We start from the raw sequence: 26,187 nt of genomic DNA on the forward strand, positions 1-26,187 counted from the left end.
ATTTCTTTTCTCTTTTCTGCATTTTTTTCAGGCTTTCAAAAAATTTTAAATTTTATTTAATAAACATGTATTAGATATTATTCAATATTACTATTTAATATATACATTTTATTTATTTGCCATGTATTGCTTTACAGAAGTGCAAAATCAAGTTAGATTTATTTATTTGTTTGTTTATTTATTTATTTTTAAATTTTATTTTGTGTGTGTGTGTCTTAATCGAGTTAGTTTTTAAAATGTACCTGGCATACCTTAAGTGGGGGAGCTTTCAAATTAAAAGAAAGAAAAACCAGAAAGGCAAGCCAAAGCTCTCCTCTGACAGCTGGAATAAAATAAAACAGCAGCAAGAGACATCCAACAGAGACTATTTTTCCTTGATTTGGTTCTAAGTGAACTGGAATCTTCAAGTGGTTGCTATTTCCTTGGTAATCCTGGATGCCCTGTTCGTGAGAGAACAAATTTAAAATAATTCCTCAGCCGTTGGCTCTCCCTTGGCTCTTTCTGAGAGCTTCAGCTGATAAACAACCTGGGAGGAGCTAGAACCATATGGAGTAAATTTCCTCACAGGAGCATGTTGATTTCAAGGTCAGCTGTAGAGTTCCTGGTCAGAGAAAACTTGCATTTTGGTGTCCCTAAAATGTGGAACTTCTTGGAAGTGTGTGGCAAACACAATGTGCTGCCAGCTTCTTGAGTCCAGAAAAAGTCCCAGGCGGGGGTGCAGGGGGGAGTGGAAGATGGCCTGTGTCAGTGCCCACCCATTTGTGAGTTTGGAATCCTGTGGCAGACTTGTCCTCTTGAATCAAGAATCCTGACAAGATCTCAGTGTGACATGGAATGTTTCCTACTAGTCACTCCCCCTAGTTTAAGTCAACTCAGTCAAAATGAAGGAGATACCGAATTTCCTGAGATGTCAGATTTCTCACTTTTCCATCTGAAAGAATTGGTGACCAATTTCTTCAGAAGGAAAGAATGTTGGTGCTGTGAGTTTGAATCCCTGCTCCATCACTTCTCAATGGCTCTGAGCATCAACATACTCATGTGTAAAATACATAATGAACCCCCTTCTAAAGCTGATAAAAACAGAAATAAGATGACATATAAAGTACAGAGCACACTCTCTGGTCTATTGGCAGTCCTTACTACAGGTTAACTATTATTGCTGTTGTTTTTATTTAGTTTTTATTTAAAAAAAAGATATGTATGTATGTATGTATTTAATTATTCATTTATTCTCTCTTTCAAAGAGAGAGAGCAAGCACAAGCAGGCAGAGTGGTAGACCAACATAGGCTGGACCAGGTATGAATGATCATGGCACTCACACAATAATGCCATCCAGATGCACCACCATTTTCAGTATGCATTTGGCAGTAAATAACAGGCAGTAACAATGACTTCATGCAAGAGGCATCTCTGAGAGCCCCCGACAGCACAAGGGGTGTCTTGGGAAGGCAGAGAGATGTAAAAGTCTGCTGAGTGCAAGCTGGCTGCTGCACATGTCCAGGTCCAGCCACAGAGGGGACCAACAGGGAAGGCCAACTCACTGCTGTCACTGATGGTTCTTTCCTGTGGTTTTCAACACAAAATAAACCTTCTTCCCTTACCTTGAGACTGTTCTTGATGCTAGGGCCCCTCCTTGGGTCTGGGGAAAAGGTGTGATGGTTTCTTTTTATCCTTGATTTTGTCTTCTTTTTTTTAATGTTTTCAATTTTTTAAAAAAGATTTTATTTATTTGTTCATGAGAGACAGAGAGATGCAGAGACACAGGCAGATGGGAAAACAGGCTTCCTGCAGGGAGCCCGATGAGGGACTTGATCCCAGAACCCCAGGATCACAACCTGAGCCAAAGGCAAACACTCAACCACTGAGCCACCCAGGTTTCCCTTGACCTTGTCTTCTTTTTGGTCCTTAATGATAAGACTATCATGATGCCTGGGATCTTGAAAAATCATCAGAACTTATTACTTTTAGAAAAGAATAAGTTGCTGATTTTCAGATTAGATAAGATTTTAAATTTAATTAAAATTAACTTAAAAAAAATAGCAAAAACCCCAAGCCCACCTAGTGATCTTTTTTATTCATGTGGACCATTCTATCAGTGGTGACTTGGAATATAAAACACAAAGCTAATCTTGCATGCCTGGTCTTCCACAGTAACCAGAGGCCCCTGTGATAGGATATGATGTGATCATTTCATTCCAAAATGCATATGTGTGTGTGTGTGTGTGTGTGTGTGTACATACACACACACACACACACACACACATAATTATATATATAAGTATACTCTGGGATCTCTCCCTCTTCTTTCTCATGTACCATGAAGATCTTCATCCCTTAGCTCCAATTGCAGAGATAAATGCAGACCCAGCATCAGATAAGGCACCCTTTGAGGTATTTTCATTTGGGACTCTTGGGAGTTCTTTCTTCCAATCCTGGTGGGCAGCATCTTTGGGAAGCTGGGGTTGCCCACACAGGTGGGGTGTGCCAGTGGTGAGTCAACCCTGCCCTCTCTAGTTCTTGACCTTCAGCAAATCTGTAGGATTGAGCCTCATTTTAACCATATGCAGAGTGATGTTCCAGAAGCATGGTGTTCTGCTTCCTCTTTCAGCTCATCCTCTGTCTCCAAGCACTTCCCTGACTTTACCTTACCCTCCTGGTGCTTTCTGATGCCTCTTGTCCTGTCTCTTTCACAGCCTCATGATCAAATAATCTGGTTTTGTAAAGTGTATGGAGGTTTATATTATAAGGTAAAGCTTCAATGTACAGTGTTGAAGTCAGGAATTTAAGAATTTGGAAGTAAATAAAAATATTTAGTTGCAAACAACAGAAACCCATTTGTTCCCCGAAGCCGGGGGGAAACAAGACTCTTCTTATAGGGTAGCATCTGGAATCATTGTTGGAAGGACAGAGGGGCCTCCCTGGAAGTTCTTCTCCGACTCTCATTCAGCCCATCATGGCTTGCATGTCTGCTTGTCCCAGGCACCATGATGCTCTACTCTCTTACAGACTTCTTTATTGTCTTCTTCTCATGGCTGTCTCCACCTGTGGGAAGCCCAGGCCATCCTCCAGCCCAGCCCCATCCTGCTCTCTGTCTCTTTGTCTCCTCTTTATTTGGCCCAGGCTCAGACATTGGTGACTGGGATGGAGACTGGGCTGTCCTTTCCTCTAGAGCGATGAATAACATGGATTTTCTAGGTCACGAGTAAGAGCCTGCACATCCCCTACATGGTAGCCACTGTTGGTGTGGGAGGGAGACTGGAAGAAGCAGATAGAACACGCCTTTCCAAGATTCCTATCGGATACCCCCACTGCACTGTAACTTCTCTGTCTCTCTCGGGACACCCGATACCTGTTCCCACCTTGAACTTCTTTCTTGCCCTAGCATTTAGCAAGTGGTATTTTAATTCTGTATTTACCAGCTGTGCTCCCCTTTACAGATGGTGAACTCCCACAAGGGAAAGAATATTCTATTTGTCTTTGCATTGCTGCTCATTCCCAACGCATGATAGGTTCTGGGTAAATGTTTGTGGAATTAATGCTAAGAATGTGGGATCTGAAAAAGGAAATAAGAGAAGGAGCACATGTGGTAAGGAATTTCTAAATAGATGGGGGAACTTTCTCAAATAAATAGGAACTCCCATATTCATGTGAATAATGCTTGGTGTTTTTGGAAGAAAGAAATGATTTGTCTCTGATTAAATTTAAAAAAAAAATCTATTTCTTTGTTGCCTGGCTTTGCTATGACTCTTCCTGACGGCTTTGAGCATGATACACCCTGGGAGAACGTAAGGGTTGTGGTGAGCCCTACATGCTGCTTTCCAAAAGACATGACTCTGAACCTGGAGGGTGTTGTGATGGCTCCGAGCCTGCCTGGGAATGTTAGTTGGGTTGAGCATCTAATTGGAGTGATAGTCTTTTTTTTTTTTTTTTTTTTTCATTTGTGGTTAGGTGCTGTGGATATTTGGCAGACTGCAGAGCCAAGAAAACTAAAAAATGTCCCCAGTGAGAGAGAGGGGAAAGCTTGAGAACTTAGTAGAATTTCTATCCCTGCAAGTACTTATAGATGCTGGCTTTTACATTTTGACATTATTCTCCCAAATGATCACAGTGGCTTGGCAAAGAGTCATACGTTCAAGAATGACAATGAGAGAAATGAATCATGTAAAATGCTGGTGGCGATTAAAAAGGAACCACACTAACTGTTAGGGACGGTGTAGTGTTAGGGCAGAGCCCCAGAAATCAAGTTGCCTGCCCCCCATCAGGACGCTGCCAGTCATTAGCTGTGGCATTTCATGTTGGCCACCCATATAAATACTGCTACACTGTGATATGAGGGGTAAAATGAGGGAGGAGAATTACCTAAAAGATTTGTGTCATTCTTTCCCACCTGGTTTTAGAGTCTCATGCTCTAAATTTGCATACCTGAATATAGACAAAGTTATTAGTAATTACCATTTATTTTTGAAACCTATCAGTCTCAGTATCATTTATTTTTCTAATTCTCTTAGATTTTTCTCCTGCCATCCCTACATTGCGGCTCGTTGCCTTATGTTCTAATCTGGTGGACTAATACCCAGTATGAAAGTCACCTAGGGTAGTTCTCTTTTAAGGTTTCCCGTGCTTCAAAATTATCTCCTGTGCCCCAGGAGAATAAATAAATGCTATTCACTATATTAAATGCCCAGGGAACCCTCAAGAAATGCTCTGCTCCCCCTCACTCAGTCTCAGCTGAGTGCTAGGAGGTATCAAGTATGAATGAACCAATTCCCTGTAGGGCAGGCAGGACCAGTAGGCAGATGATCATATTCTCAAGTAGAATGTGATGTTTGAAATGAGAGCATGTGCAAACCTCAATGAACCTCTAGTTGGCAGAAAAGTCAGAGAAGATGGAGTGAAGATGTCAGGCAGGACACTGTGTAGGAGAATTTGGGGGAAAAGGTCTTTTCTATGCCCCTTAAAATGATACTGTGCAGACTGTCACCATTCTGCCTCTATGTATGTTTGGTTCAAATATGAAGGCTTAAAATTAATTTCAAATTAAACTGCCATTCTGGGGCACCTGGGTGGCTCAGTCAGTTAGGCATCCCACTTCGTTTCAGCTCACATGTCGAACAGTAATCTTCTTGCTAATTATCCAGTTTATTTCCAGTTCTAAAGACCCTCTTTACCACTTTGTGCAACTCCCCTATATCCTAGTAGTTTATCGAAAGGATGTATTTTTTTACTTGATTTTACCCTGTCAATACTTTGCACATTCTCTCAATAAGCTCCATAGGCATCACAGATGAATTTATTCCCATGTGACATGATAATCGCCTCTCAATAATCTAAATACATTCTTTCCATTTCTTCACATATCCTTTGAGAAAAAAGCTCTCTAAGAATGGATTGGACTCCTTGGGCGCCAAGGAGTCAAAAGAAGCTTTTTAAAGCTTCAATCTTGCCAGAATTCTGTAATATGTGTGCTGAACCCCAGAAGCTAGAAAGTTTTATTCACTAGCTCTTCAGTATCCTGAAGCCCTAGAGAGGTTTTGTTTTTTGTTTTTTTTTTTTATAAACATTCCCAACAAATTAGACAATTATTATTCAGTCCGTGTTTCCTGTCAAGGTACATAGCAAATGTTTTACAGCTGATGTTTTAATTGGGTTGATCCACAGTCTTGAAGTGGCATGCCATTCACAGAACATTTTTTAAAGCTATTTATTTGCTAGAGATGTCATTGAATGTGCTCACTCAGAGATATTTTGAGGAGGTATTTCAGCTGTAAAGATTGCAGGCTGCTGGTCTCCTTGAAGTTGGTGCTATCAGAGCTCCAGTGGGAGATGTTGAAGGGACCTAAGTGACATTTTCTCATTATTGATTTGATGTGAACACCTGGCCCATGTCTACGAGATATAGAAATAGGCTATAATTGGTTTCTGAAGTGCAACATAAGTCTGGCAAATTATTGCACGCATTTAGGTTCGTTAACTCTTTCCTTCTCTGTGAATTAATTTTTATCATTAGCATTGCCTTGCCATGGAATTTGCATCTGAATCCACACAGAATTTAACACTTGGAGTAACAAAACCAGTTTCTTTGTTTGTCCTCTGTTACCGTGATGTTGCTAGGTGACAATACACATCTTCATACATCCTGTTTATATGCAGGAACATGGTAGACAAACATAACAACTTCCAGAAATCTTAGAAGACAATACTTTTAAAATAATTTGGGGGTTCAGAAGGAAATCAATCAAATGATTTTGGGCCTTCTGAAAAGATACCATCAGTGACCCAGCTGATCTGTGCTGAGTTAGGTCCTGTGGTGAGCACCCTACCTGTATTATTATTTCATTTCACACCACAAGCTCATGAGGGATGTGAGAGTGACCCTCCACTTTAGAGATAGGACATTAAAACACAGAGAGGCTAAGTGGTTTGCCAAAGAAACTGGCCATGGAGCTTGGGTCTGAGCAGAGAGTTTAGATGAACAGCCTGAGCTAATCATTTTGCTACCTGATCCAAGTATAGGCAACGTGTCTAATGAACAGGGGTACAGAATCATAGGAAAAGACCAGCTGTGATAAAAGGAGAAAGGATGTCTTTAACAAGGCTGCATGGTAAATAAACTGTGGTATATCCAGATAGTGGAATAGTTTTCATAACTAAAAAGAGCCGTGAAATGACATGAAGGAAACTTACTTGCAAATAATTGAGTGAAAAAAACAAACTTCAAGGGTTCCAGGCTATATGATTCCAATAATCCAACATTCTGGAAAAGGCAAACTTTTAGGAAGTGAAAAGATCAGTGGTTGTCAAGGATTAGGGGGAGGGAGGGATACATACAAGGAGCATGGAGGATTTCAGGGCAGTGAAACAACTCTGTATGATACTATAATGGTGGACATATGCCCTTAGACTTTGTCCAAATGGACAGAATGTACATTGAGAATGAACCCCAGTGTAAACTACAGAGTTTGGTTGATATAGACATTGGATGTGCCAATGTGGGTTCATTGATTTTTAACACACGTACCACTCTGGTGTGGATGTTGATGGTAGGGGAGGCTCTGTGTGTGTGTGTGTGTGTGTGTGTGTGTGCGTGTGTGTGTGTGAAGGTAGGGAGTATATGGGAACAATGAACTTCCTGATTCATTTTACTATGAACTTAAAAATCTAAACATTAAAGGAGTTTAGTACAGTGCCTGATAGCACTCTACAAAAGGAGAGTATGAAAGTTTGTCAAATAAAGTGAATTTCTGTATGTAACAGAAACAAAAGGCAACAGGATGAGAAAAAAAGGTGCAAGGATGAGATGAGATGATGAGATGAGATGATAAGATGAGATGAGATGATGAGATGAGATGAGATGAGATGAGATGAGATGAGATGAGATGAGATGATGAGATGATGAGTTGAGATGAGCAAGAAATGTAAATCTGGGAATAGCCAAGAGGAAGCTGACCCTGAGAGCAACAAAATGAGCTGATGTCACCAGGAGTGGGCTGACCACCTGGTCTCTGAGCCTTCCTTATTTCTTGGGCCTATGGCCACTTGGATTATGGAGAACCCAGCTGCCACTGCTCCCACCATAGCTTCAGATTCAGCCTTTTTCCACCTCATGCCACTGTAGCTTTGGATTCAGCCTTTTCCAACTCATGTACCAGCTCTGCCAGGGGCTTCCATCTTCCCCAGAGTGGGGGCAAGCATCTGTTGCAGCCTCCATCATTCCATCAGTTCGGGGATGAGCCCACCCCGACCAGACTACAGGAATACTGGCTCTTTCCATCACTGCCGGCACACATCCCACAGGACCTGCATGCTGGTTTCTCCAGTGGCTTCATAGGGCCAGGGGGCATAATCTGGAAGTGTAGGGGAGTCAAGTCCTTGTATTACTTTCCTAGGGCTACCATCAGAGTATCACAAACTGGGTGCTTTGAAACAACAGAAATCTATTCTCTCACAGTTCTATAGGCTGGAAGTCCAAAAATGGAATGTACAGGTCTATGCTTCCTCTAAAAGTTTTAGGGAAGAATCCTTCTTTGCATCTTTTTACATTCTGGTGGTGGTTGTCAATCCTTCAAGTTTCCCTGGTTTGTAGACAAATCACTCCAATCTTTGACTTTGTTGTCACATGCTCTTCTCATTGTGTGTTTGTGCTTGTATTTCTTTTTACAAGGACACTACTCACCCTGGATTAGGACTCACCTTAAATGAGTAGGATCTTATCTTAACTTGCTCGTGTTTACAAAAATCCAATTTTCAAATACAGCCACATTCAACAGGTGGTAGGTGTCAGGACTTCAACATATTTTGCGGGAGGGAAGGACACAGTTTAACCCACAACAGTCCCATATGGTGAACCTTGACAAAGCTTCTTACACCTCTTCCTGATTCTACAGTAGTCTGAGGAATAATGAGGAGGTAAGTAGAGGTCAACTTAGATTATTTTTCCTAAAATTATTTCCACCTCTAAATAATTCTACCTTTTTGCTGTGAGAAAATGTTACTATTTGCTTTTCAGCAAGAAATGTAATCATTACATTGAAAGTGATCTGTAACTTTTGTTTCAAAGGAAGTCTTTTTGTTTAATCTTTGATAAATTGCATCATTATGTTTGGAAATTCTGATCTAAAGTTACTTGTACTGATGCCAATATTGCTGCATTTATATTTCACGGGTTTAGAAAGTCTTTGAGCTACAGTAAGAATGATTCCTGCAATAAAAGCTTTCCTTTGTTTATTGTTACCTGCCTGCTGGAGGTTTGTGGCAGTGCAGAAGAATGCTTTCTGAATGTACCTCTTTGTTCAAGTCATGATTTTAACAAAGTATATAGTCTGTTTATAGACTAGGGTTTTGTTCAGCAAGCATTTTCATCAAAAATTGCATAGTAGCAATTGTGACAAGAAGGCTCCTTCACATGTCATTTCCTAAACACACACACCACTGGGGCACCATGCCAGTCCATGAGTGGTAATGCAGAAGGATGTGTGTTTGCTCGTTGAGATTTGCATGGGCTTGCACGCACCAGACTCACAAACTGTCTTGTCTTCTTACATAAATTGAGAAATTGAGTCTTTGATCTTCATTTCAAGATATATATAGTTTTAAATTTTAAAAATGTCAAGATGATTGTATCACCATAACAAAAATATTTGATTTATTGGTACTTAAAAATTATAAGGGAAATCATTGCAACAATGACAGAGACCATCATTTCCATCAGCAGCTGCAATGTCTGTGATATTAATTGGCAGTATTTTTTTCTCCCCCTCCCCCTGATTCTTGCTAGTGGTAGATTGCACTATGCAGAAGTTTTTATTTTCATTTATTTTTCATTTACGGCTTCTGAGTTTGAGTTCATGCTTAAAAAGACTTTTTCCATTCTTAGTTCATATAAATATCCCCATGTTTTCTTCTAGTACTTTAGTGGTTTTGGTTTTTATGTTTCAATTTTTGATTTATTCAGAATTAGACAATGGGATAAAGATTCAACTTTATGTTTCATCTCAGATGGATAACCATTTGTCTAAAAAATTTATTGAGCTGTATTATCTTTTCTTCAGGAATCGGTGGTGCCTTCTTTATCGTACACTAGTTATTCATATATATTTGTGCCTATTTTTTTATTTTTTTTGAAAGAAAGAGAAAGAGAGCACAAGCAGGGGGAAGGGACAGAGAAGAGGGGGAGAGAGAACCCTAAGCAGGTTCCACACTCAGCATAGAGCCGAATGTGGGGCTCAGTCTTATAACCGAGACCATGACCTAAGCCAAAAATCAGGATTCAGAGGCTTAACCAACTGAGCCACCTACATACCCCTATTTTTGAATCTTTAGAAAAAATTCATGGTCCTATATGGCTAGGAGGCCAAATCCTGACAGCTTCTTATTTTTTTTAATATAAAGTTTTATTGGAATATTTCAATAAATATTCTCTGAGCTATATACATTTATAATATGCTTACTTTTCTGAATGTATACAGCACTTCAATAATCGAAAAAAATGTTAAATTTTGTGAAATGCTTTTTTTAACAATAATAGCTCTAATGTTTGGATTTTTTATTTGATATCTTGAATTATGTTAATAAATATCTTAATCTTGAGCTAGTTTTATTTATTTATTTATTTATTTATTTTTTATTGAGCTAGTTTTATATTCAAGGAGTAATATTCATGATGCTGTAGTGCTGGGTTCTGTTTATTTATACTTCATTTAGAATTCTTGCTTGGTCTTAGTTTTCTTTTATGAGCTAGCCTTATTGGGTTTAAAGTCCATGGTAAGGGGAGCCTGGGTGACTCAATGGTTGAGCATCTGCCTTTAGCTCAGGTGGTGATCCTGGGTTTCTGGGATTCTGGGATGAAGTCTCAGCCTCAGGCTCCCTGCATGGAGTCTGCTTCTCCCTCTGCCTATGTCTCTGCCTCTCTCTGTGTATCTCTCATGAATAAATAAATAAAATCTTAAAATCCATGGTAAGCTGAATTCTTAGAAAAGTGGACAGTCTTCTTTCATGTTTAAGTGCATGGAAAGTATTTGTTCTTTAAATGTGTAGAAAAAATACTTTGAAAAATTGCCTAGGACTACTGTTCTTTGGGCAGTAGCTTTTTGAAAACTGTTTCTATTTTTCTATTTAATTGGTACACTTAGATATACAGTTTCATTAACTTAGATTTTTTTCCCTAAAAATTCAACAGTTTTATTCAGGTTAGCAAATATATTTGCCTGGAGGTGACAGAAGTTGTCTGATGATTTTTTTATTATCTTCAGTATTTGTGGTTGCTGCATCGTCTTTTTTGTTTATTTGGGTTTTTCCTATGTTGTTTCTTTATTAGGGCTAATGATTTATACTTGTTTTTATTTCTTAAAAGACTAACTCTTTGTTGGATTCTAGAATTTTTATATTTTTCTAAATGAATGAATTTCTGCTCACTTTTTTTCTTCATTATATTTCTTTAGGTTTATTGTATTGTTCTTTTTATAAATCCTAAGTTAGATAACTAATTTAGTTTTAGTCAGTCTAATTTTTTTAATTTTCATCCACTTTATTGGGTAGTTGAGATTGGAATATTTTTATTAATCAAACTGTACTGCTCCCTCTACCATAAAAAGTGTATTAAACTGATTGCAGTCCTACAATCTTTATCATCAAGAAATCCTAATAATTTACCAAAGATGAAAATAATACAAGCAGTAGCCATTATAGATCTTCTGTTTCATGAGAGACCCATGAAACTGAAAAGAATAAAGGATGTAATGGATTAAGCGTAGTGAGTAAGGAAGTAGGCAGCCAGAAAAAGGCAGGCTTCCTCAAGAAGAACCTAATGAAGAATTTTCTTGTTGGAGCCAAAAACAGTATGCTTAGTTTAACATCATGGAGAGCAGAAGAGGATGTAGGAGAATCAAATGTACCACGTTCAGAGGCATCAAAGGTAGGTATTAAAATTAGGGTCACAGAGTTAAGAATTCAGAAACAGAGTTATCTAATACTAAGCAAAGGAAAATAAGAAGTATGGAGAGTGGAGCATCTGAAGCAATGTTCTCAAATGTCAGTTAACATTTGAAACTATTCTATGTCTATCCCTATCAGTAAGAAAGAGCTGGCCCAGCACTAAATGGCTTACCTAAGTTAGGGAGTAGCCATGGTCATCATGAAATATTTCTAAAACATCCACTCTGCTCTGTATAGGAATTATTCCAGACCCATTTCCTGCCCTTTGCTCTCAAACTTGTGTCTCTTTTGGCAGCCAATTTGGTCATCTTCATCCTTTGTCTTGGATAGAGACTAGCCCTGCAAATTTACCACCTAGTTAAGGCTGCTTTCTTTTTTTCCCCACAAGTATCTGCAGGTGCAGTTTGTTTAATATTTTTTTAAACAAGATTTATTTAGTTAAACATGTTAGTCTTATACACAGAGGGAATTCATCTCTTGAAATTCATAGATAAATGTAGAGTTCCAAGTATCTCCAATTGTGGGACTTCTTAGTAAAACTCTTACTCAGATTCATGTTATGGGTGTTTTTCAATGGGAACAAATGATATACTAGTCTTATACTACCTGTAAATTAAAGAAAAGGAAACAATTTACTCATGAAATTCACTATAAAATAAATTTATAAAACACTATCTTAAATTATAATTCTATCGTTTTCATCTGAGAATGATCACTTGGCCACAGCAGTGAAACCAAATGAAAGATAATTCAAAATTACTTTAGAAAAGGAATAAAAAATTGGCAGTGTTTCTGGATCAACAAACAAACAGATTTGTTAAGCAGCAATGACAAATCTAGGCTATCTAGAAATAAAATTAGAAGATCAATTTAGTAGTAAGATTCACATTTATATTATGTACATTTATAAAACACTATCCTAAGAATTACAATTCTTTCAGACTACCATTAGAGCAATTGTATAATCACTTTAAAAATAGCAATAAAACCAAAGAAGAAAAAGAAATCAAAATTACTGTATTAAATCCAAGTCCAAGAAGAAAGACAAAAAAATTCTTTGGTGGTTCTGGATTATTCAAATGGATTTGTTAAGAATAACAAAAGCATTATAATTACACTACCTAAAGATAGAATCAAACAAAAGCAATTGATAAGATTTACATTTAAATGATCTACAATTATGAAACATTATCCTAAGAGTTGTAATCCTACCAAGCTTCCAGAGAGCCAAAAGACTGCCTTCATTTTAATTTGGCACTTCCTTAAACTATGGATTCTAGGGACTACCACTAGTTAGCTTCACATACTGTAGTTGTCTGCAAGTTATACCAAGTTGTTGGAAGCAGCTCAGAATGATATGATATGGCAACCTTAGCCTGGCCTTTATCTGCTTCTCCTTAGGATAGGATTGACATGAATGATCAGCAGTGGTGGGAGGCAAAAGAAGATGCTTCTCCAATTTCTTTTTACAAATTATTTCTATAATGAACTACTTTGATCCTAAAACATTGGAACATACCTGAGATTTCATATTGGAACAAAATTTAGCTGTTTTAAAAGGCCAGTTTTTCTAGCAGCCATTGGCAGATGGCAGGGATAGAATTAGTGATATCCAATCCTTGTGGTTCATTACAAGAAGAAGGCCATACATTTAGTTTAGATGGGCAGACAAAAGAGGTGCATGCTCCTTGGACTACTCCTGAGGCAATGAAACATAAAACAAGGTAAAGAGATTATTGTGATTATTTGTTGGTACAGTCTGCAGAGAAGCAAGAGTAAAGGAGTCAATGCCATCATTTTGAAACAGTCATTGTAAAACAAATGGTTATTCATGCAAAGGCCATTCTGAACTGAACAGCACTCTTAACTGACTTTTTTCTCCGAGGAACTTTTCCAATTAGTAGCCAACAATATTCTTTCCCTCCCCTGAACTCTAATTACACATTAGTTGTACCATTCTCTGAAACTTTATCTTACAGTATCTTGTGACATAATTTCTTGTTGACTTAACTTTCAACTGTTATTTAGCTTTCCTTAAATACAAGGCTTCTTTACCCAAATAAAGTGAAATAGTTTCTTATAACAGGTACTAATTCTTTCCTTCCATAATAAGGGGTAAATTACATTGCCTAAAAAAGAAAGTCAATAAATTATAATTTATTTAATTCTATGCTAATGTGTGTCATTTTAATATTTCTAGACTATCAAGACCCAAAACCTTTTCATTAAACCAATGTGGTTAGAGAGGAGGCCAGGAGCCTATCATGTAGACAGTGGAAACGACTTGGTATTTTCTTCTAAATGTTATGGAAAGCCTTAAACAGGAGAGTATGGCTCACAGATTTGACAGATTTTTTGATAAGCTATCTTGTTTGGCTATATTGAAAATAGACAATAGAGGGTAAGAGTAGAAACAGTGATCATCTAGAAAGTTCTGTAGTCCAGGCTTGTGATGGTGACTTAGAGTATGGAGTATAAAAATTCCAGATTCAAAATCAATTCGAAGATGGGGGAACCTGGTTGGCTCAGTTGGTTAAGTGTCCAACTCTTGATTTTGGCTCAGGTCATGGCATCAGGGTTATGGGATTGAGCCACACCTCAGGCTGTATGCTCAGCACAGAGTCTGCTTGTCTCTCTTCCTCTGCTTCTTCCCTTGCCCCTGCTTGTGTGTGCTCTCTCTCTCAAAAGTAAATAAATAAATCTAATCTTTAAAAAAGAAACAATTTTAAGATAAAGCCAATGGGATTTGCTGATAAATTGGCTGAGTGGACTGAGAGAAAGGAAAAAGTCAAGGATACATGTGGAGAAACAGTGCTATAAGATCTAAATATTCTGGGTGTTGAGCCAAAAAATTTAGAAAAATTTAGTAAATTTAGTAATTTAGAAATTACTTTTCCGTGTATTTGTGTTTCTTGTGTTCATTTTCTTCAAAATTGAAAATGAAGCCTGAGTTTCTCAAACTTTCTTTCATCACTAGCATAGACATAAATAGAACATTTTTTATTTCAAATCCCATTTCCTAAGGATTTATTAAACTGGGTTAAGCAACCTCACCTATTTGGTCAAAATGTAATCTTAATAATAAGTTATCACTTCCATTTTCTAGTCATGTGGTATATTAGAGAGCCCAAATATTTTCCCAGTATGAAATACCCAGAAATTGTACAGGATATAACAAAAATAGTTTCCATTGCAAATTTGCAAGAAGAATAAGAATTTCCAGCAGCCAAAATGAAGAAAGATTGAAAACTAGACTAGATAATTTGAGCTACAAGTAAAGAAGCTGTAGGACTATTTAATAATTTTGGGAGCAAGAAAGTAGCATTATAATAGACAGGAAGGGATAGGAAATAAGTGCTCAGGTCTTTATGAGGAAGTTACAGACTTTAACGGGTGTATTAAATACAAAAAAAAGTCCTATTGCTTCTAAGTAGCAGATACAAAATTCAATACAAAGAAATGTAATATTTTTCCAATTCAAATAAGTTTGCCACAATGAACTAGCTAAAGATGAGCTCATAATCCAAAATCAGAAAACACTGATAAATAACCTACCATGGGGAAGCCCAGGTGGCTCAGTGGTTTGGTGCTGCCCTCGGCCCAGGGTATGATCCTGGAGACCTGGGATCGAGTCCCACGTCGGGCTTCCCGCATAGAGCCTGCTTCTCCCTCTACCTATGTCTGCCTCTTTCTCTCTGTGTCTCTCATGAATGAATAGATAAAATCTTAAAAAAAAAAAAAAAAAAAACCTACCATGAACAAAAACAGAGATAACAATCTCCTTTGGATATTGATCCCCAAAGAATGTGAAGCAATGAAATTGTCAAAAAATATTTCTTAAATTAATAAATACAGAAAATAAGAAACCAAAACTATAAGTAAATGTCAAGATATTATGTAATAATGAGTAGAAGATTTTCAAGATAATCAAATTGATCTTCCACAAATGAAAATGAAAAATAAAGTATATGAATGTAATATTCAATAATTGTTTTAAATATTAGGTTAGATGCAACTGATAGAAAGATTAATAAGTGAAAAGAGGTATATGAACACATTATCTAACAATAGCCTAGAAGAATAAAGATAAGGAGAAGAATAAATGAATAAAAGGAACAAATATAAATGAAAAAGTATTTCAGGGGATCCCTGGGTGGCGCAGCGGTTTGGCGCCTGCCTTTGGCCCAGGGCGCGATCCTGGAGACCCGGGATTAGGTCCCACGTCGGGCTCCCAGCATGGAGCCTGCCTCTCCCTCTGCCTGTGTCTCTGCCTCTCTCTCTCTCTCTCTGTGACTATCATAAATAAATAAAAATTAAAAAAATAAAAGAAAAAGTATTTCATTGTATTCTGATGTACAGATGCAGCAATAATTTATCCAGATGATTTTGATGGAGATTCAAGTTCTTTCTAATTTTCTTGCTACTACCAATAATTATCCAAAAAATAATATCATATGTACCTAATTTAGTTTATTCAAAAGTATATGATTTTGTTCATGCAATGCATAATTCTTGTTATATTCCAGGTACTGTTTTAGGACCTGTGGATATAGCAACAAATAAAACAAATTTCTTATTCTTCCATGGAGCTAATAATCAAACTGGTAGAACAAATAAACAACAAATGAACAATTAAATATATTGTACATCAAATAGCAATAAGTTCTGTTGAGAAAATTAAAGGGAGGTAAGGCAGACAGACTGAATTCTAGTCGTGGTGGCAGCTACTTTATTTAGAGTTATGAGGAGAACTTCCTGAGGGGATGAGTGAATGAATCACCTAGATATCTTGTGTATGGACTTTGGTGATTACTTTCAGGGTGAAAAGAAGCAATCAAGTTTGGATTCTATATGTAGCTGAATATGTCTCTAAGGAATATGGGTACAATAAAAGATATTTTTAGACAAGCAAGGGTTGTATATTTGCCATTAACAAACCATCACTGAAAAAAAGTCCACATGCTCTATAAAAGAGATTGAATTGAGAAGGAAAGATGTAAGAAATGCTGAACAGAGAAATAGTAAACATTTGACTAAATTGAAAAAAGCATTGGCAGTGGGATAATAATAATAGTGATAACAATAATATGGAGCTATAAAGCCAAATATCAATGAAATATTTGCAACACTACTCTGTGGAATGTAAATGGGGAGGGGATGGAATGAAGATAAAATTATTCTAAATTCTTCATGCTCTTCATAAAGGTAAAGATATTATTGATTAAAGTCAGATTTTGAAAATTTAGGTAGACACAAAAAATAAATAAATAACCAGGAAAAGAATAGAAACAGAATGTCCAACTTCCAAACCTGGTAGGGGAGAAAGAAGTGGATTATTCAATGATAAAAAAGAAAGCTCACAAAAATCCTGGTTAATAGAAAGCCAAGATAAGATCATAGAAATCATTCTAAGTATAGAGAAAATAACACTAAGCACAACCTTTAGAAAAATTGCCTTTGACAATACCTTGGTACATAGTTTTCATCTGCACTGGTGGCCTCCTGTGTCATTGTGAGGTCATTGGCATCTAATATTCTTACCTCAGACAACATGTGCAACACCACAGTCAGCAAATTAACCATGAACCAAGGATATCTTTGATTGCTTATTTTCTTTGTTTCTTACAAACCCCCACACAAGAGGGGGTCAGACTGCAATGCAGTCTGGGTTATGTGATTTCAACCCAGGTAAGTAGACTCAGGACCTGTTCCAATATCCACAGCTGCCTTTGTTATTTGATTCTCTCTCTAATAATTTCTATTCTTATCATCATAAATGTACAATGTTCTTTATTCTGGATCAGGTTTTTACCATGGAAAAGACCTGTAGGGACTAGGAGGCTAGAGAGAGTGGTAATCTTGACCAGTCTGAAAGGGTAAGGACATCACAGGCATGAGATGATGATGGAGGTTTGAGTGACATCATAGCATTCCATGACTGATATTGGCTATCTGGGGAGCCACATCCTTGGACAGAAGAAAATACATGGGCATATTTTACTTCTAGTATCTGCATAATAATTTTTTAAATATTTTATTTATTTATTCATGAGAGACACACAGAGAAAGGCAGAGACATAGGCAGAGGGAGAAGCAAGCTCCATGCAGGGATCTTGCCCAGGACCCCAGGATCATGCCCTGAGCCAAAGGCAGACAGATGCTCAACCACTGAGCTACCCAGGCGCCCTAATTTTTTTTTAAAGAGCTGTCAGTTTTCTACCCAGTCCCAAACTCCCATCCCTATTTTTTTCAAAACTACCAGGACAGGACATTCATTTGGTACAGAATTTGCCAGGATTCTGGCAATCAGGCAACAGCTAATTGTCCTGGGTTCATTCTTGATCATATCCTTTAGAAGCATGAGCCTAAAAATATGGTTCACGGCTAGGATAATCATGTGTCTTGGTTTGTTCAGTTGGGTTCTAGTTCAGATGACATTTTAAGATCACCCTGTTGATTATATATAGATGGAGTGTTCCCATAAAGGACTCAAATTGCTTTAAAACATAACTTCTTTCCTCCATTTTTAAAGGAAAATAACTCTTAATTCTAATTTCAAATTGCCAGAGATTCTGGTATGATAACAGAATCATACCAGATTCATTATGATTCATTAACTTGGGGTCATAGTTTAAAAAAAAAAAACAAAAGAAAACATTCTCAGTGATTCTAATGTGTAACCATAATGGAGCATGAACACAGGAAGAAGTCCAGCTACAAGCAATGCTTAACAACATCAAGAAGTTCTTCTTATGTGCGTGTGCGCAGATACAGTCAAAATTCAATATGGGCAAGGATGCCTTTCAAATAAACATACGGTCTTTTTATGATCATGGGTTTTCATTCTTGCTTTCTTTTTATTTATAAATTATTGTTAGGTTAGCTCCAATATTAGTGAGGTTATAATCTTTATTTTGGTTAATCCTACGATGCCTCATAATACAGACTTACAACTGTAATTTTGGCCTGAGATTTCCCAATAACCAGACTCTACTGGCAGGCATTGAGATCGATATACCTTAGAGTAGACATGAAACAGATTTTAAATTAAGTAATTTACCTACTTAATCAACATTTATTGAGCACATATTATGTTCCAGTCACTTTGCTTTATTAAGATAAAGAGGTGCGTGAGGCCTGGTTCCTACACTTTAAGAGGGAAAAGTGGATATGTGAACAAATCAGTGCAGTAAGGTGCTATAGCCTTTTCCAGAGACTTTGAGCAAAGGCACTGAGACAAGATATGAGGTGATTTGGGGACATTACAGAATATTGGATATGCTATTTATTCACCATTGTATGCTTAGTGACCCATATATCTATTTCTATTAACTTATTTTATATGTTTGTTTCCTATCAGTAATGTCTATTCTCCTTTTGTGTGTCTTTTAAACAATTTCATTGTAATTTTTTTTCCTTTCAGGACTTTAAGAACTAATGTAAAAATGTAGGAAAAGTGGTGTCAAAACAAAAAGAAAGAAAATGAAAAGCATCTACAATTTCCCCACATAGAGATTGTAAGAGCTTTATTCTATAGCCTTACTGCAGTTTCTATGTGTTATCTACACATAGCATAGTGTGGTATTATGCATATCCTAGCCTTTGTTCACAAAAATGTATCTTGAACATTCTTCTGAACTGTTAAGATTCTTATACAGTCTTGGCTCTCCTTACTTTTTATTATATAAGCAAAACATGTTCATTGCCAAAAAACGAGAAAACACAGATAACTATAAATAAAGCAATAAAAACTGCCTTAGATTTTGTAACCCAGAAATAATCAACATTTTGGGGTTCGTTTTTCAATATATTTTTAAATGCATACGGTCTTCCTATTAATTGTTTTAAACATGTTTTATATGAATATATCACTAGTGTATTCATTTTCTAGGAAGCTATTGGTAAATCATTCCCCATTAATTAAAAAAATAACCAATTGATTTTTTAAAACTCTGTGAGGTTTTTGCATTTGTTATCGTATTTTCTTCTCACAAAATCGTGGGCTTTCTTTTGCAGATGTGCAATCTGAAACCTAGCAAAGGTTAGTGGTTTCTTCAGGGCCTCTTGGCCCCCAAATAACACAGCAAAATTCAAACCCAGGCCTTTCGGTACCCAAAGGCCATGCTCTTTTTCAAGGAGATGGCAAAGGTAAAAGCAGAGCAGTTGGGGACACACAGAGGGCTCTCCCTCCCTAAGGGCTCCTTCCTTCTCTTCCCTACCAGACAGGAGAACCAACTGGGTCCTGGCTGTCCATCTTCTTGGCTTCTCTGTGAGTCTTCTAGATCCTTTACAGCTATGCAAATAGGAGCTTTGGGCAACAGCACGTGGTTGGCATCTGCTTTGGAAACATTCCTGCAGCTGAAAGCAGACAGGACATCTGTTGTGAAAGGTAGCCACAGGTAGAGCTTTGCTGCAGCAGTCGCCAAATAAATACAAATAGAGAAAAAGGACTTGGTCCTTTGATTTTGGCCTTTGGGGGAGGAGCTGCCCTTCCTGCATCCTGAGTGCACCCAGTGGCCCCAAACATGACTGCCGCAGCAGGGCGGCTGCTGTCCCAGAAGGGGAAGGGGCAGCCCGGGTCCGCAGCCAGCCCAGAATGCTCTAGGCAGGTCCCCTTGTGGAAAGCCTGTCCAGAAGGGCCTGCCAGAAGCACTTCCTTTCACTCAGCTCTGTGATCAGAGATCGCTTCTCTCTATGAAAGGCCTCTGAAGTTAACCTGCTCTCACAAACTTCTTTCACTTTCTTTGGTTTTCCTAGAAATGTGCTTTTCCCTTAGACTTGGGGCAGAGCTCAGAAACAAAGCAACATTTATTCTCATCTGAGAGTGTTCCATGTCAGACTTGTCCATGGAAATCATGCTGTGTATAGAGCAAAGGAGAGAGAGAGGAAAGGAGCTCCCATTCTTTTAGTCACTGAATGAGTTGGATACATCCATATGCCTCGTCTCATCTAATCTCCACAGCATCCCTAAAAGGTAGGGGTTGTGGATCCCAGTTTACAGATAAAGAAACTGAGATGCAGACTAATTAGCCCATCTGAGAGCTGCCAGCTGACTGGCAGTGCAGCATGTCCCTTGGACCGCTTATGATTCCAAAGCCTCTCAGCGTATATTTCTGTTAGAAAGCACTCAGAAGACAGTCACTAATAGTTAAGAAGCACATTTCTGTCAACCATTTATATTCTTAATGTGACACGAAGCAGAAAAGACAGACTAGAAGAAAGCCAAGGGTTTATTGTTCCGTTGAGCAGCTCCTCAATGCATTTTAATGGTTTTTCTGGAATGTTCTTGCGGTGGCCACAGAGAGGTGCCCAAGAGCAGCAAGCTTGCTTTGGGGACTTCTAATCTCAGACACTTAAAAAAAAAAAAAAAAATCATTGAGTGGCTGTTGTTTCCAGTTAGTATTTGGGATTTTCCATGGGCCTGCTGACCTCAGATTCCTGGGTAATCAGGGTAACACCAGGAGGCAAAGGCTGAGAGATGGAGAATTTTAAGGAGATTCCTTACATATAAAGAGCCCTGCTCAGTATTGGAATGTAGCAGGAGCTCCAAAATGTGAGCTTTCCTTTAATTCTTTCTCTTTCTGTTCCTCCCTACCTCCACCGCCACCATCTCCCACTCTCTTGCCACCTACTGTATATTTTCAATGATTCAGGAAATTTCTTAGGAAGCAAATTACAGCAATTTCAGAGCAAGCAAAATCCCACCAACAAACCCAAGAATCGAACTGCCATGCCCCTGGGGAGAACGAAGCAGGGCCCACGTGGGAGCCCAGACTAGGCTGTCATGAGCTAGTATTGCATGCCAAAGCAAAAAAGAAGTGGATTTCCTGAGCTCTCAATTCAGATCCCAGCTGAAAGGGGAAGAAATCAGCTGTGTGACCAGAGGTAATTTTGCATATCCTCCCTGGGCCACCCTTTCCTCTTCTAAAAGGCCAGAGTAACACCTACCTCATGGGATTGCTACAAAGATGAAATGAGAAAACAAGGACAAGTATCACCAATAGCTCACATACTTTATACATGTGGATGAACTATTTATTAAAAACACAATTTAAAAGAAAAGCCCTCCACAGGCTTTGTAGGTAGGAAGCAAAAACTTGACCTGCTTAGTAATACTAGAATCTGGTGGTTCTGTGTTTCCCTGCAGGGTGGCACAGGATGCATGAACCTCTTCTGTCCATCTTCAAGGCCACAGACCAGCCCCTGCCTCCCAGAAAAATCTACTTGTGAGAAAAACTCCTGGTTGGACTGATCAGATGTAAAGGGTTTAACTTAGTATGGATATATAGAGCAGGTATGTGCAAAAGAAGAAGGCAAGAGCAGGGAGTTTCTGGACTGCTTTGCCTCTCTACTATGTAAATTGTGGAACAAATAATTTCACAGAAATGTAGTCAGGATCCTCAAAGAAAATCATTCCCTTCTGAACCTTGTGTGTACGTGTATATGCATGTATACAAAACACACGTAGAAATATGAAAGATGGTTATTCCAGTATTAAGTTTCCAGAAAGAGAAAACATTATAAAGGTTGTTGATGATCTGATGACCTTAGGGGGATGGTAAGTTTGGTTTATGCCAATGCCAACAAAACATAGCTGTGTGATTAACTTGGCTAAGTTCCTTCTTTCCTGTCACAGTGTCTTTGGTGGGGCCAGGTTTTCTTGCAAGTAGAGCTAGAGCTAGACTTGGGGGTCAGCTCCATGGGGTTACTGTCTTAATCCATGTGGGCTGCTCTAGCAGAACACCATGGCTTATAAACAGTAGAAATTTATTTCTCACAGTTCTATAGGCTGGAAAATCCACGATCGAGGTGCCAGCAGATTTGTCTGGTGAGGGCTTGTTTCTTGGTTCATAGATGGCCTATCTTCTGGGTCCTCACATGGTGGAAGGGGTGAGAGAGCTCTCTGGAGTCTCTTTTATAAGAGCACTGATCCCACTCATGAGGGTTCGACGCTCATGACCAGCTCATCTCCCAAAGACTCCACCTCCTAACACCATCACATTGGGTCAGGATTTCCACCTGTTAATTTTGACACAAACATTTGTTCTGTGGCACTTACCTAAGAGGAGCCTGCAGGCCTGGAGAAGATGATCCATTCCTTGGCCAAGCCATAAGTGTTCCCACCTTGGGGTGTCCTGCCAACCCCCCTTCCTGGAGCAACCCTGGTTCATGGGTTGACTCCTGTGGCTCATTCAGGTCTCAGATTAATGCCACCTTCTTAGATTGCCCTTCCCTGACTACCCATTTTAGAGTAATCTGATGCAGCCTTTGGACTTGGACATCCATTTATTTTATTTTCTTTAGAACACGGACCATTTCCTAATGTTTTCTGAAGTATTTGCTTATTCTCATCTCCCCTTCACTAGAATTTAAGCTCAATGTGATCAGCAATTTTGTCCATCTTTTATCTCTCTCATTAGCTCCTGGAACTGTGTCCTGCAGTAATAAGAACTCAAGAGATATTTACAGAATGTTGAAGGAAGATATTTTTCATTCTTGTGCCATAAAGCCCAAGGCAGCTTTAGACTTAACTTTTAAAGAGGAGATGGCAGCCATTAAACAAAACAAAACAAAACAGCACCTGAAGAAAAGAGTATGCTTAAAAATTATGGTTTGTGTTTTACATTTTTGCAAAGGAGACATAATTAAAGTGTTTCACTCTCCTCCTGGACCTCTGACAGCAAAATTAGCAGGAAGGAGAACAGCACACAATAGAAAGTAAAGGTTAGCATTAAGATGTTGTTTGTCTCATGCAAATTGTACAAGCCAGTTTTGATTTATGGTGAAAACAGCCTTTTTTTTCAGGAGCCTTAGAATTGATAGATGTCAGTTTAAATGCTTCAGAAATACAAAGCTTTAACTTTGGGTGTCAGACTTTGTTTATGCAATAGGCATTTACTGAACACTTCCCAAAGGATGTCTACTGCGCTAGGCACTGGGTGACAATGATAAACAACACTAGATCCTCCCTCCTTGTCTAAAGGGTAGTGGAGCTGAGCAAAAGGCCAATACAGCATAGTGTGATAAGTGGTCTAAATAGGGCTGTCATAAAGGCACAAGGGGTGGTACCAGTGGCTTCATGAAAAATTTGGCTATGAAACGAAGTTGTGGAAAATTTAATGGTCTGCGAAGATATGCCTAAATGGTAATAAAAGCTGACAGATAAATAGGATACACGCAGTAATCAAATTTAACAGCAGATGTGACACGTCATTGGTCAAGCGTTTACTGAGAGTATCCCATGTTCCATGAACTCTGGTAGGTGCTGTGACTTAAGCTCAATGTCAACCATCCTGCTCCATCTGTGGAGCCATCCCACAGAAGCCTAACACGTGCTTTCTGACTTCAGGGATCCACAAGAAGAGGTTTGGCATTCATGGAAACAATCATGAAAGAAAAACAACTATTTTACCCCACTAGCCTGCCAACATGGTGACCAGACCCTCCAAGGATGTTGAAATGGGAAGGCAGAGTCTGTGAGATAACTCAAAAGGCCATCCCCAGCCTTCAGGAACTATCTCCAAATCGTTTGGAAAATCCCATGCCCTCGATCCTTTCTCGGGCAGCAGGTACGCTCTCTTTGGAAAAGCTCTTCATCTCTTTCTATTTTGTGGGCCATTCTTGGATACGGCCTAAGTCCTACTGAGCTGGGTGAGACGACTTGATTTATGACAGCAGAGAAATAGGCTTTCAGTTGGTTTTTGAGTCAAAAACATTTTCTAACTCCAAAATAAATTGTGACAGGAAATGCAGTCCATGCCAAACGCCCTGTGTCGTGTCGAGTTAAAGCATTGAATTTAAAGAGAATGTTAATAGCATTTGCTCGAAAAGAAATTTGCTACTTCCTTGCGTAGGAAGCCCTGATATTGAATTCTCCAAAACATTGACCCTCTTCCTGGTTTCTTTATTCAAATCTGGATTATTTCTGGATTTCTCCTTCCTGTCAGCATGGTTTCAGTCAAAGTGATTTGGGAGGTTGATGTAGTTGGAATTAGGTGCTGTAGTTGATACCATAGCATGGCCTTTCTGACTGGTATTTGAAACCATGAAGGGGAGTAGCTACTACTACTGTTTCTAGGGGTGTCTTAAGGGAGAGGGCGGTGGGAGCAAGTCCAGCAGAGCCCCAGTAGGGATGAAGGAAGATTCTTCTTGGAAGATCACAGGTGGCGTGAACACCAAGCAATAAGGACACCCCTTTCCTGTTTCAGTAGTTGTTGGAGACTTGTGATTGTAGTTCACCCATTTACAGAGAGACAGTACTTCAAGTTCCCAAGTTAACAGTCCCAGAGCCAAAAATCCCATGTTTCTCTCATATGTACTTACAGGCAGAATGTAACATTAAGTAAGCCTTACCCCGACAAGAAGAAAATATCAATGGATTCAGTGAAGGTTTAAATATAGTCCCTAACCTTATTAAGAAGAGATTGGAGATATTTGGACCATGTCGCCAAAGCTTTTAAATCAACATTATGGGAATCGACTCCCACAAATCTTGCCAAAGACAGATATATGGGTTGGCATTTTGACATCAAGGGGCATTTGAGAATGCACTTATGTCTAAAGGGTCCCAGATTATTAATTTTTTTTTTAGTTTTAGCGGGTTTTCTTTTTTAAGTGAATTATTATACTTATTTAAGTAGAGAGTTGAAGATAGCTGCAGTGGAAATAAGTAGTAAAAGAACCTACCCCTTCCCTTCCAGATACCTTCATCTCCACTACCATCATCACTACCCACAACAAAGGACAGCTGGCATTACAATGGATCCAGCACTAGGAAGTCTACTTACAGGCAAAAATCTCATCTAATCATTACAAAAACAAAAACAAAACAAAACACCTCTGAAGAAAATAGCCTCATTTCCATCTTACAGATGATAAAAGTTAAGATTTTGAAAGGTTATATAACTGACGATGGTCGCATAGCTAGAAAATCACAGTGAGCCCTAGTAGGTTCTGTGATTTCAGACACCTTGCTCTATGATGTTATACTTCCTCCCCTTAATGTAAACTAGTTGTGAGAAGTGGATCTTCCATATTCCCTCGGACCAGTGTTTCCCAGGCCTTGGTTTGACCTCTGGTAGGGATAGTACATGTCTAGCTTTCTCCATTCCATGAATGGACACCTCTTACATGTGTCTTGCAACCTCTCTTAAGACATAAACCCAGGCACAAAACAAATGCCCCTAAATAAATACCAGACCAAAATAGAACCTTTAATTTTGCCCTTAAAATATTCCTCCGGAAAATGATAAATTACACTGTTAAGTAATGCTGAATTTCTTTTCCTTCAGTTATTTGCTTATGTGATCCATTCCTCTCTATTCTGGTCCTCTCTGTAAAGCCTAGTGAGATTTACTTGAAACCTAGTAATTTTGCCACTTTCTTTTTGCTTATTCCTTAGGAACATCTGGCAGCAATTTATTCCCTACCTGTGAGCTGTATAGACCACACTTCTCAGTGACAGCCTCAGGAGCCAGGAGTCAGTCCTGACTTGGACTAGAGTTTTTTTTTCCCCTAATTTGTTCATGAACTCAGCTTTCTGCTGGCCTCTGTCTCTTTCCACCAACATTATCTGCATTGAGGTTTACCAGATGCTTCCATTGAGCTTTGTTTATTTGGGTTAAGTTGTTAATGCTGTTATCCCCTCTGCTTCTTCTACAAGACTAAGATTCTGTGGAAGGGACTAGTTCTTAGCCAGCTTTGGGGTTCTGGTACCTGGTGTGGGCCTGACATGGTACATGTGGGTGTTGTTCCAT

At 38.6% G+C, this 26,187-nt stretch overlaps 2 long non-coding RNA genes across 3 annotated transcripts; one reads left to right on the forward strand and one right to left on the reverse strand.

Annotated features, from left to right (window-relative positions):
* Nucleotides 1-11,895: 11,895 nt before the first annotated feature.
* LOC102154714 lies at nucleotides 11,896-16,931 on the reverse strand. Its single transcript, XR_005378228.1, has 3 exons — nucleotides 16,899-16,931; nucleotides 12,951-13,130; nucleotides 11,896-12,037 (listed from the first exon to the last, which is right to left on the reverse strand). It is a non-coding gene; the product is annotated as an uncharacterized LOC102154714 (long non-coding RNA).
* A 70-nt stretch (nucleotides 16,932-17,001) lies between these two features.
* LOC102154758 lies at nucleotides 17,002-25,636 on the forward strand. Of its 2 annotated transcripts, XR_005378230.1 has the most exons (8): nucleotides 17,002-17,119; nucleotides 19,654-19,820; nucleotides 20,189-20,405; nucleotides 21,085-21,316; nucleotides 21,579-21,725; nucleotides 22,852-23,155; nucleotides 23,781-24,000; nucleotides 25,132-25,636. It is a non-coding gene; the product is annotated as an uncharacterized LOC102154758 (long non-coding RNA). The 2 variants fall into 2 exon arrangements; XR_005378229.1 differs by lacking the exon at nucleotides 22,852-23,155.
* The last annotated feature ends 551 nt before the right edge of the window (nucleotides 25,637-26,187 follow it).

The sequence above is a fragment of the Canis lupus genome, chromosome 25, assembly GCF_011100685.1.
Source record: "Canis lupus familiaris isolate Mischka breed German Shepherd chromosome 25, alternate assembly UU_Cfam_GSD_1.0, whole genome shotgun sequence".
NCBI lineage: Eukaryota > Metazoa > Chordata > Mammalia > Carnivora > Canidae > Canis > Canis lupus.